The following is a 12,450-nucleotide window of genomic DNA, read 5'->3' as shown; positions in this document are numbered from 1 at the left end:
TAGATCAAGTTGGCCAAACAAAACCCAAATATCGAAGAAGAAATACGAGCCTATAAGCAATCATGCATATAAGAGATCAAAAGAAGACTCAAAATAACTTTCATGGATAAAAAGATAGATCTGATCATAAACTCAAAGTTCATCTCTTTGCATAAAAGTAAATACATAAAAGTAAAAGATAGGTCCTTCATAGAGGGAAGTAGAGGTTGCCATGCACTTATTTGTTTGTATGCTCAACCCTTAGTGCAAAAGAACGTCACGTTGTATTGCCCCTTGTGATGGCAACCTTTATTATGTAGTCTGTCGCTTTTATTCTTCACCATCAGAAGTTCATACAACGCTCAATTTTCTCTTACACTAAATGATCTCACACTTTTAGAAGCAGTATTTATTGCCTTATTGCACCGATGACAACTTACTTGAAGGATCTTGCTCAATCCTTAGGTAGGTATGGTGGACTCTTGAAGATAAGATTTGGGTTCAAGGGTTTTGGGATGCACAAGTAGTATCTCTACTTGGTGCGGAATTTTTGGCTAGCAAGGATGGGGGCAAGCACCACATGTTGAAGGATCTATGACAATATAACTTCTATGTGAATATGAACAAACATAAACCATTACGTTGTCTTCCTTGTCCAACGTCAACAATTTAGGCATATAATATTTTGATGGGGGCTCACAATCACAAAAGATTTCCATGATAGTGTATTTGCATGTGAAAGTTCTCTTCCTTATACTAATTATTCGTGAATTGCTTGTATGACCAATATTGTGATTGTCAAGCCTCAAAAGATTCACTTTCTAAACCCAATGTGAAGCTACCACTAGGCATGATATAATTTCAACTTCATGGTATTCAATTCATTCAACGATTTACTCATAGGATATAAGTGAAGCACAAGAGTAAATGACGAGCTACTCCAAAAAATATATAAGTGAAGATCAAGCGAGTAGTTAAGTAAATAGGTAGCTATTGCTCTCTCTTATTAAAAAACTTTCAGATCTAAGCATTTTATTAAAACAACAAGAAAATCCTAACAAAATAAAATGACGCTCCAAGCAAAACACATGTCATGTGACGAATGAAAACATAGCTTCAAGTAAGGTTACCGATAATGTTGAAGACGAAAGAGGGGATACCTTCCGAGGCATCCCCAAGCTTAGTGACTTGGATCTTCCTTGAATATTACCTTGGGGTGCCTTGGGCGTCCTCAAGCTTAGGGTCTTGTCACTCCTTATTCTCCTCATATCGACATCACCCAAAACTTGAAAACTTCAATCACACAAAACTTAACGAAACTTCGTGAGATATGTTAGTGTGATAAAGAGCAAACCATTTCACTTTGGTACTATCAAAGACAAGATTGATAATTGTTTACACACAATGCCTACTGTAGCATATCATTTCCACAATTTATATTGAGCAATATAAGCCATGGAAACTAGAAAACAAGCAAACTATGCACTGAAAACAGAATGTGTCAAAAACAGAACAGTCTGTAGTAATCTGTACTCCAACCATACTTCTGCTACTTCAAAAATTCTGAAAAATAGGAAAACCTAGGTAATTTGTCTATGAATCTTCTTAAAAAGAATCAGCATTTTATCACGCTTCTGTTAAAAATGAGAATTGTATTCCTGAGCGCAAAAGTTTCTGTTTTTCAACAAGATCAAATCAACTATCACCGTAAGCCATCCCGAAGGTCTTACTTGGCACTTTATTGAAACAAAAGCAATAAAGCATGATTACTCCATTAGCCTAATCATGTGAACACATAAAAATAGTAGGTAAAGGTGTTGGGTTGTCTCCCAACAAGCGCTTTTCTTTAATGCCTTTTAGCTAGGCATGGTGATTTCAATGATGCTCACATAAAAGATAAGAATTGAAACATAAAAAGATCATCATGAAACACATGGCAACCACATTTAAGCCTAACACACTTCCTATGCATAGGGATTTTGTGAGAAAACAACTTATGGGAACAAAAATCAACTAGCATAGGAAGGCAAAACAACTGCAACTTCAAAACTTTCGACACATAGAGAGGAAACTTGATATTATTGATATATGTAAAAGCATGTGTTCCTCTCTCATAATAATTCTCAGTAGCATCATGAATGAATTCAACAATATAGCTATCACATAAAACATTCTTTTCATGATCCACAAGCATAGAAATTTTATTACTCTCCACATAAGCAAATTTATTCTCATGAATAGTAGTGGGAGCAAACTCAACAAAATAACTATCATGGGATTGAAAATTAAAATCATGATGACAAGTTTCATGGTTGTCACTATTCTCTATAACATATATGTCATCACCATAATCATCATAGATAGCAACTTTGTTGTCACAATCAATTGAAACCTCTTCCAAAATAGTGGATTCATCACTAAATAAAGTCATGACCTCTTCAAATCCACTTTCATCAATATAATCATCATAAATAGGAGGCATGCTATAATTATAAAAAATTTGCACATTAAATCTTGGGGGACTAAAAATATCATCTTCATCAAACATAGCATCCCCAAGCTACATATCGTTGGCATCATGGATATTCAAAGAATTCATACTAATGACATTGCAATCATGCTCATCATTTATACCAAACATTCTATTGAATTCTTCTTCTATCAATTGAGAACAATTTCCCTTTCCATCATTTTCACGAAAGACATTATGAAGATGAATGATATGATGCAACCTCAATTCCATTTTTTGTAGTTTTTTTATAAACCAAACTGGTGATAAAACAAGAAACTAAAAGATTTGATTACAAGATCTAAAGATATACCTTCATGCACTCACCTCCCCGGCAACGGCACCAGAAAAGAGCTTCGTTGACGGGATGTGAGTGCCGCTTACCTAACCTCCGCAGCAATGGCGCCAGAAAAGAGCTTGATGTATACTACGCAACTTTATTATTGTAGACTCGTGTTGGGCCTCCAAGCACAGAGTTTTGTAGGACAGTAGCAATTTTCCCTCAAGTGGATGACCTAAGGTTTATCAATCCATGGGAGGCGTAGGATGAAGATGGTCTCTCTCAAACAACCCTACAACCAAATACAAGAAATCTCTTGTGTCCCCAACACACCCAATACAATGGAAAATTGTATAGGTGCACTAGTTCGGCAAAGAGATGGTGATAAAAGTGTAATATTGATGGTAGAAATATATTTTTATAATCTGGATAAATAAAAACAGCAAGGTAGCAAAAAGTAAACGGGCACAACAATGGTATTGCAATGCTTGAAAATGAGGCCCAGGGTCCGTACTTTCGCTAGTGCAATCTCTCAACAGTGCTAATATAATTGGATCATATAACCATCCCTCAATGTGCAACGAAGAATCACTCCAAAGTTCCTATCTAGCGGAGAGCATAAGAAGAAATCGTTTGTAGGGTACGAAACCACCTCGAAGCTATTCTTTCCGATCGATCTATCCAAGAGTTCGTACTAAAATAACACCAAATAATTTCAAATTCGTAATACTCAATACAACATAAAGAACCTCAAAGAGTGCCCTAAGATTTCTACCAGAGAAACAAAAGACAAGAACGTGCATCAACCCCTATGCATAGATTACCCCAATGTCACCGCGGGAATCCGCGAGTTGAATGCCAAAACACATATCAAGTGAATCTATATGACACCCCATTGTCACCATGAGTATTCATATGCAAGACATATATCAAGTGCTCTCAAATCCATAAAAGTATTCAATCCGATAACAACGAAATCTCAAAGGGAAAAACTCAATTCATCACAACAAGATAGAGAGGGGGAAACTCCATATGATCCGACTATATTAACAAAGCCCGCGATACATCAAGATCGTGACATCTCAAGAACACGAGAGAGAGAGAGAGATTAAACACATAGCTACTAGTACAAACCCTCAGCCTCGAGGGTAGACTACTCCCTCCTCATCGTGGTGGCCGCCGGGATGATGAAGATGGCCACTGGTGATGATTCCCCCCTCCAGCAGGGTGCCGGAACGGGTTCTAGATTGGTTTTCGATGGCTACAGAGCCTTGTGGCGGCGGAACTTCTGATATAGGGTTATTTCTGATGATTTCTCTATTTATAGGATTTTTTAGCGTTGGTTTCACGCGAAGATGGGCCTCGAGGTGAGCACAACCAGGCGCTCCCTGGTGGGTTGTGCCCTCCTCGTGGCTCTTCTGGCCCTCCCATGAAGCTTCGGGGGTCTCTTCTGTTCCAAGAAAAATCGTCAAAAAGTTTCAGCTCATTTGGAGAACTTTCATTTATGCACAAAAAACAACACCACGGTAGTTCTGCTAAAAACAACGTCAGTCCGGGTTAGTTCCATGCAAATCATACCAAAACCATATAAAATTGTTGTAAACATGGCATGAATACTTCATAAATTATAGATACGTTGGAGACATATCAACGTCCATTTTGCATCATGTTTTCCTACTATTATTTATTATATTTTGGGTCATTATTTCACTTTATGATACTATTCTTATGCCTTTTCTCTCTTATTTTGCAAGTTTCACATGAAGAGGGAGATTGCCGGTAGCTAGAATTCTGGACCAGAAGAGGCTACAATAGAGATAGCTATTCTACACAACTCCAAATGACCTAAAAATTTACGGAGAATTGTTTTGGAATATATAAAAAATACCGACAAAAGAAATAACAGGAGGGGGTGAAAGATTGAGGATGTCGCCTAGAGGGGGGATGAATAGGCGCTTTAAAATAATTATGGTTCAGGCTTGAACAAATGCGGAATGAGCCTAGCCGTTAATTTGTCGAGCACAAAACCTACAACAACTAGGCTCACCTATGTGCACCAACAACTTATGCTAAGCAAGATAAACAACTAAGTGGTAGCAAGATATATAACATGAAACACTATGGCTATCACAAAGTAAAGGGCTCGGGTAAGAGATAACTGAGGCACGCGGAGACGATGATGTATCCCGAAGTTCACACCCTTCTGGATGCTAATCTCCGTTTGGAGTGGTGTGGAAGCACAATGCTCCCCAAGAAGCCACTAGGGCCACCGTAATCTCCTCAGGCCCTCGCATAATGCAAGATGTCGTGCTTCCACCAAGGGACCCTTGAGGGCGGTCATCGAACCCATACAAATGGCAACCCTTGGGGGAGCTCACCGAACCCGTACACTTTGGCAACCCTTGGAGGCGGTCACCGGTACCAGTCAAATTGCTCGGGGCGATCTCCACAACCTAATTGGAGACCCCGACGCTTGCCCGGAGCTTTACACCACAATGATTGAGCTCCGACAACACCAACTGTCTAGGGCACCAAGGCACCAAAGAGGAATAAGCTCTAGGGTGCCCAAACACCAAAGAGTAACAAGCTTCTCAACTTCACTTCCATGTCTCACCGTGGAGAACTCCAATCGATGCAACTAATGGAATGGCAAGGGCACACAGAGTGCCCAAGTCCCTCACTCTCAAATCCCACCAAAGCAACAAAAGCTATGGAGGAAAATGAGAGGAAGAACAAGAAGGAGAACACCAAGAACTCCAAGATCTAGATCCAAGGGGTTCCCCTCACAATGATGAGAAATTGATTGGTGGAAATGTGGATCTAGATCTCCTCTCTCTCCCCCCCAAAATAGCAAGAATCCATGGAGAGATTGAGAGAAAGCAAGCTCAAAGAAGGTCAACAATGGGGGCAAAACACGAGCTCGAAGAATAAGGTTCAATCGGGAAGAAGACCCCCTTTTATAAGCACTCCTGAATCCAACCGTTATGCGCTCAGCCCGCACACAAGCGGTACTACCACTCAGAGGAGTGATACTACCGCCCAGGCGGTAGTGCATGTAGTGTAGTGCAACAGTGCAAGACCATGAGCCAGTAGTGCCGCCGGAGCAGTACTACTGCTCGCCCCAGTGGTACTACCACTGGGGTTGCAGCACATGGCACTATGGAGGCAGAGCAAAACAGGGGGGCGAGGCAGAGTCGCATCAGCGGCACTACCACCTACAGGCGGTAGTGCTACCCACCACAGCTGCTCTACTACCACTGAGAACACGCAGCGACAAGGAAGGGAAGCGGAAGTGGAGCGGTAGTGCAGGGGCAGTACTACCGCTCGTGCTACCGTCCCACTGCCGCAAAAGCCGACACAAAAAATTGCGTCCCCAAAAGCAGCGATACCACGCGCGACACTGCCTCGCGGCACTACCGCCCAAAAGCGGTACTACTGCTCAGCTAAGCAGTACTGCTACTTGATAACCCACAAGTATAGGGGACCACAACAGTTTTCGAGGGTAGAGTATTCAACCCAAATTTATAGATTCGACACAAGGGGAGCCGTAAAGAATATTTGCAAGTATTAGCAGCTGAGTTGTTAATTCAACCACACCTGGAGATTATTATCTGCAGCAATATGATTAGTAGCACAATAATATGATAGTTTTGATAGTAGTGGTAACAGTAACGGTAACAGTGATAGCAATAATTTTGTAGCAGTTGTGACAGCAACAATAGCAATAGTAACTTAGCAGAAACAATATGTGGGAAATTCATAGGCATTGGATCGGTGAATTTGTTGGATGATATTCATCATATAACAATCATAACCTAGGGTGATGCGGCACTAGCTCCAGTTCATAAATATAATGTAGGCATGTATTCCGTAAATAGTCATGCGTGCTTATGGAAAGAACTTGCATGACATCTTTTGTCCTACACTCCCATGGCAGCGGGGTCCATAAGGAAACTAAGGGATATTAAGGCCTCCTTTTAATAAAGAACCAGAACAAAGCATTAGCACATAGTGAACACATGAGCTCCTCAAACTACGGTTGAGGGAGTCATGGATTAGGGGGTCCTCGGACAGCCGGACTATATACTTTGGCCGGACTGTTGGACTATGAAGATACAAGATTGAAGGCTTCGTCCCGTGTCCGGGTGGGACTCTCCTTTGCGTGGAAGGCAAGCTTGGCGATTCGGATATGTAGATCTCCTTCTCTGTAACCGACTCCGTGTAACCCTAGCCCCCTCCGGTGTCTATATAAACCGGAGGGTTTAGTTCGTAGGACAAGAACAATCATAATCATAGGCTAGCTTCTAGGGTTTAGCCTCTACGATCTCATGGTAGATCAACTCTTGTAATACTCATATCATCAAGATCAATCAAGCAGGAAGTAGGGTATTACCTCCATCGAGAGGGCCCGAACCTGGGTAAACATTGTGTCCCTGCCTCCTGTTACCATCAACCTTAGACGCACAGTTCGGGACCCCCTACCCGAGATCCGCCGGTTTTGACACCGACATTGGTGCTTTCATTGAGAGTTCCACTGTGCCCTCACGTAAAGGCTTGATGGCTCCTTCGATCATCGGCAACAATGCGATCCAGGGTGAGGTTTTTCTCCCCGGACAAATCTTCGTATTCAGCGGCTTCGTACTATGGGCCAACTCGCTTGGCCATCTAGAGTAGATCGATAGCTAGGCCCCTGGCCATCGGGTCAGATTTGGAAGCTTGAACTACACTACCGATATCCGCGGAGACTTGATCTTCGACGGATTCGAGCTCATGTCTGGCGCGCCGCACAGTCACGACGAGCATGACTTAGCTCTGCCATCGGACGGTGTTCGGGAGATCGCACCTGCGGTTACTCCGGCCCTCAATCTGGAGCAGATCGTGCCATCCGAGGATGGGTGGATGGACCCTGCCACGGAGGCCGCACACTCAACAACGATAGAGCCGAATACTGACTTCACCTCCTATGAGACCTGTGTTACCGGACCCTTGGATTCGTCCCTGGCTACAGGCTCCGAACCGCCTGTGTGCGTGCCTATCCAATCTGATTGGGCACCGATCATGGAGTTTACCTTCGCGGATATTTTTCAGCACTCGCCCTTGGGCGATGTGCTAGATTCATTGAGGTCTCTCTTCTTGTCAGGAGACCCTCGACCGAACTATGCCCGACTCGAGTGGGAAGCGGACGACGAAGGAATTCGTTCCCCACCCACCACCCACTTAATAGCCACTGTCGACTACTTAACCGACATGCTTGATTTCGACTCCGAAGACATCGACGGTATGGACGACGATCCAGGAGAGAAACAGGAACCACCGCCCATAGGGCGCTGGACAACCACTTCATCACACGATATATACATGGTGGATACACCCAAAGAAAACAACAACGAGGAACGGGAGGATGCAACGAAGGATAGTCCCCTCGAGAAGCAACCAAAGCGACAACGTAGGCGCCACTCCAAATCCCGCCTCAGCAAAAACATCGATAACAGCGCATGAAAGAATAATACCCCGGTCGACTCCAAAGGAAACGACGACCACATGGACCCAGCGATGGAGCAGGATGAGCCAGCGGACGGCGAACATAGTACGGAGCCGCCGTCCGATCACGGCAACGCCGAGGGTAAAGCTCATCAACCTGTCTCCAAAGAGGAGAACAGTCCGGACGACGATGCACACATCGTCCCGGAAAGGCACTTGGAACAAGAGAACCTCCATAGAAGGCTTATCGCCACCGCGAAGAGCCTGAAGAAGCAGAAGCAAAGGCTTAAGGCCGCGCAGAATAGGCTCAACAACAGATGGAACAAAGTACTTGATGATACGTCTCCAACGTATCTATAATTTTTGATTGCTCCATGCTATATTATCTACTGTTTTGGACATTATTGGGCTTTATTATCCACTTTTATATTATTTTTGGGACTAACCTATTAATCAGAGGCCCAGCCCAGAATTGGTGTTTTTTTTACCTGTTTTAGGGTTTCGAAGAAAAGGAATATCAAACGGAGTCCAAACGGAATGAAACCTTCGGGAACGTGATTTTCTCACCGAATACAACTTAGGAGACTTGGACCCTACATCAAGCCAGCTAACAGGAGCCCACGAGGTAGGGGGGCGCGCCTACCCCCCCAGGTGCACTCTCCACCCTCATGGGGCCCCTGTTGCTCCACCGACGTACTTCTTCCTCCTATATATACCCACGTACCCCCAAACGATCAGAACAGGAGCCAAAACCCTAATTCCACCGACGTAACTTTCTGTATCCACGAGATCCCATCTTGGGGCCTGTTCCGGAGCTCCGCCGGAGGGGGCATCGATCACGGAGGGCTTCTACATCAACACCATAGCCTCTCCGATGGAGTGTGAGTAGTTTACTTCAGACCTACGGGTCCATAGTTAGTAGCTAGATGGCTTCTTCTCTCTTTTTGGATCTCAATACAATGTTCTCCCCCTCTATTGTGGAGATCTATTCGATGTAATCTTCATTTTGCGGTGTGTTTGTTGAGACCGATGAATTGTGGGTTTATGATCAAGTCTATCTATGAATAATATTTGAATCTTCTCTGAATTCTTTTATGTATGATTGGTTATCTTTGCAAGTCTCTTTGAATTATCAGTTTGGTTTGGCCTACTAGATTGATCTTTCTTGCAATGGGAGAAGTGCTTAGCTTTGGGTTCAATCTTGCGGTGTCCTTTCCCGGTGACAGTAAGGGAAGCAAGGCACGTACTGTATTGTTGCCATCGAGGATAACAAGATGGGGTTTTCTTCATATTGCATGAGTCTATCCCTCTACATCATGTCATCTTGCTTAAGGCGTTACTCTGTTTTTAACTTAATACTCTAGATGCATGCTGGATAGCGGCCGATGAGTGGAGTAATAGTAGTAGATGCAGGCAGGAGTTGGTCTACTTGTCTCGGACGTGATGCCTATATACATAATCATACCTAGATATTCTCATAACTATGCTCAATTCTGTCCATTGCTCAACAGTAATTTGTTCACCCACCGTAGAATACTTATGCTCTTGAGAGAAGCCACTAGTGAAACCTATGGCCCCTGGGTCTATCTTTATCATATCAATCTCCTAATACTTAGTCATTTACTTTGCTATTTACTTTGCTTTTATTTTACTTTGCACCTTTATCATAAAAATACCAAAAATCTTATCTTATCATATCTATCAGATCTCACTCTCGTAAGTGGCCCTATAGGGATTTACAACCCCTATTTGCGTTGGTTGCGAGGATTTATTTGTTTTGTGCAGGTACGAGGGATTTGCGCGTAGCCTCCTACTGGATTGATACCTTGGTTCTCAAAAACTGGGGGAAATACTTAGGCTACTTTGTTGCATCATCCCTTCCTCTTCGGGGAAAACCAACGCAGTGCTAAAAGAGGTAGCAAGAAGGATTTCTGGCGCCGTTGCCGGGGAGGTCTACGCAAAAGTCAACATACCAAGTACCCATCACACACCCTTATCTCCCGCATTACATTATTTGCCATTTGCCTCTTGTTTTCCTCTCCCCCCAATTCACCCTTGCCGTTTTATTCGCCCTCTCTCCCTATCCTCCCTCTCCTTCTCCGTTTGCTTTAATGTATTACTTGGCTCGTTTGCTCGTTTGGTTGGAATAGTTATTTATTTATTGCTAAACAGAGAACCTAAGATCTATGGATCGTCATCCGCTTGCTAATCTTTTTAAGAGATCCAATTATGATGAACCAATTGCTAGTGAGTTCTGTGCACTACATTATCTTTATGAGGTTTTGCTTGAAATTCGTGAATCTGAAAAGTGTGATGAATTACTTTATGAAGCAATTCATGATAGATCTTTGAATAAAAAGCTTGAATGCAATGATTTTACTATAGATTTTCTTGATGTCAATTGTGCTAATAATATGCAAAACCCTAAGCTTGGGGATGCTAGTTTTGCTATGTCCTCTACTTGTTGCAATGATCATGATTGGGGTGATTCTTCTTATGGTATTGAAAATTTATTTAAGCCCCATGATGAATATGAGATTGATAATAGTGTTTGCAATATTATTTGAAGTGGGTTTGGAAGAGTGTCAACTTTAGATCCCACATATTTGGAGAATGTTCAATATTATGAAATTTTTGATAAAAGTGGGTCTGGAAAGGTCATGATTTTAGTTAATGTTAATCCCACTATTTTGGAAGAGTGTCAACTTTGCATGCATGTGGATCGTGTTGAAAATATTTTATGTGATATCTATTTTGTTGAATTTGCTTATGATCCTACATATAATTACTACGAGAGAGGAAAATATGGTGGTAGAAATTTTCATGTTACTAAATTACCTCTCGTTATGTTGAGATTGCCATTGTTTCTTTCCGCTTCCTCGCATATGCTAGTTTTTGCTTGCCTTGATAATTTGTTTGCCTATAAGATGCCTATGCATAGGAAGTATGTTACACTTAGATGTGTTTTTCACATGTTTTATGATGCTCTCTTTGTGCTTCAACTCTTGTCTTTCATGTGAGCATCATTGAAATATTATGCCTAGCTATAAGGCCTTAAAGAAAAGCGCTTGTTGGGAGACAACCCAATATTTATCCTTGCTATTATTCAATAAATAATTTATCTAGCCTCTGTTTTGGTTGTGTTTTTTGTGTTTAATTAGTGTTTGTGCCAAGTAGAACCGTTGGGAAGACTTGGGGAAAGTCTTGTTGAACTTGTTGTAAAAAGAACAGAAACTTTAGCGCTCACGAGAACTGCTGCCATTTTTATTTGGAGAGTTCTATTTAGTTAATTCTTTTTACAGATGATTAATAGATAAATTCCTCACGTCCAGCAATTTATTTTAGAATTTTTGGGGTTCCAGATCTTGCGCTAGCTACAGATTACTACAGACTGTTCTATTTTTGACAGATTCTGTTTTGCGTGTGTTGTTTGCTTATTTTGATGAATCTATGGCTAGTAAATTAGTTTATAAACCATAGAGAAGTTGGAATACAGTAGGTATAACACCCATATAAATAAATAATGAGTTCATTACAGTACCTTGAAGTGGTCTTTTGTTTTCTTTCGCTAACGGAGCTCACGAGTTTTCTACTTTAAGTTTTGTGTTGTGAAGTTTTCAAGTTTTGGGTAAAGATTTGATGGATTATGGAACAAGGAGTGGCAAGAGCCTAATCTTGGGGATGCCCCGGAAGGCATCCCCTCTTTCGTCTACTTCTGTCAGTAACTTTACTTGGAGCTATATTTTTATTTACCACATGATATGTGTTTTACTTGGAGCGTCTTGTATGATTTGAGTCTTTGCTTGTTAGTTTACCACAATCATCCTTGATGTACACACCTTTTGAGAGAGCCATACATGATTTGGAATTTGTTAGAATACTCTATGTCCTTCGCTTATATCTTTTGAGTTATATAATTTTGCTCTAGTCCTTCACTTATATCTTTTAGAGCATGGTGGTGGATTTGTTTTATAGAAACTATTGATTTCTCATGCTTCACTTAGATTATTTTGAGAGTCTTAAATAGCATGGTAATTTGCTAAAAATCCTAATATGCTTGGTATGCAAGAATAATAATAAAACTTTCTTATGAGTGTGTTGAATACTAAGAGAAGTTTGATGCTTGATGATTGTTTTGAGACATGGAGGTAATAATATCAAAGTCGTGCTAGTTGAGTAGTTGTGAAATTGAGAAATACTT

This window comes from Triticum urartu, chromosome 2 (genome assembly GCF_003073215.2).
Source record: "Triticum urartu cultivar G1812 chromosome 2, Tu2.1, whole genome shotgun sequence".
NCBI lineage: Eukaryota > Viridiplantae > Streptophyta > Magnoliopsida > Poales > Poaceae > Triticum > Triticum urartu.
This window is presented reverse-complemented; position numbering follows the sequence as displayed.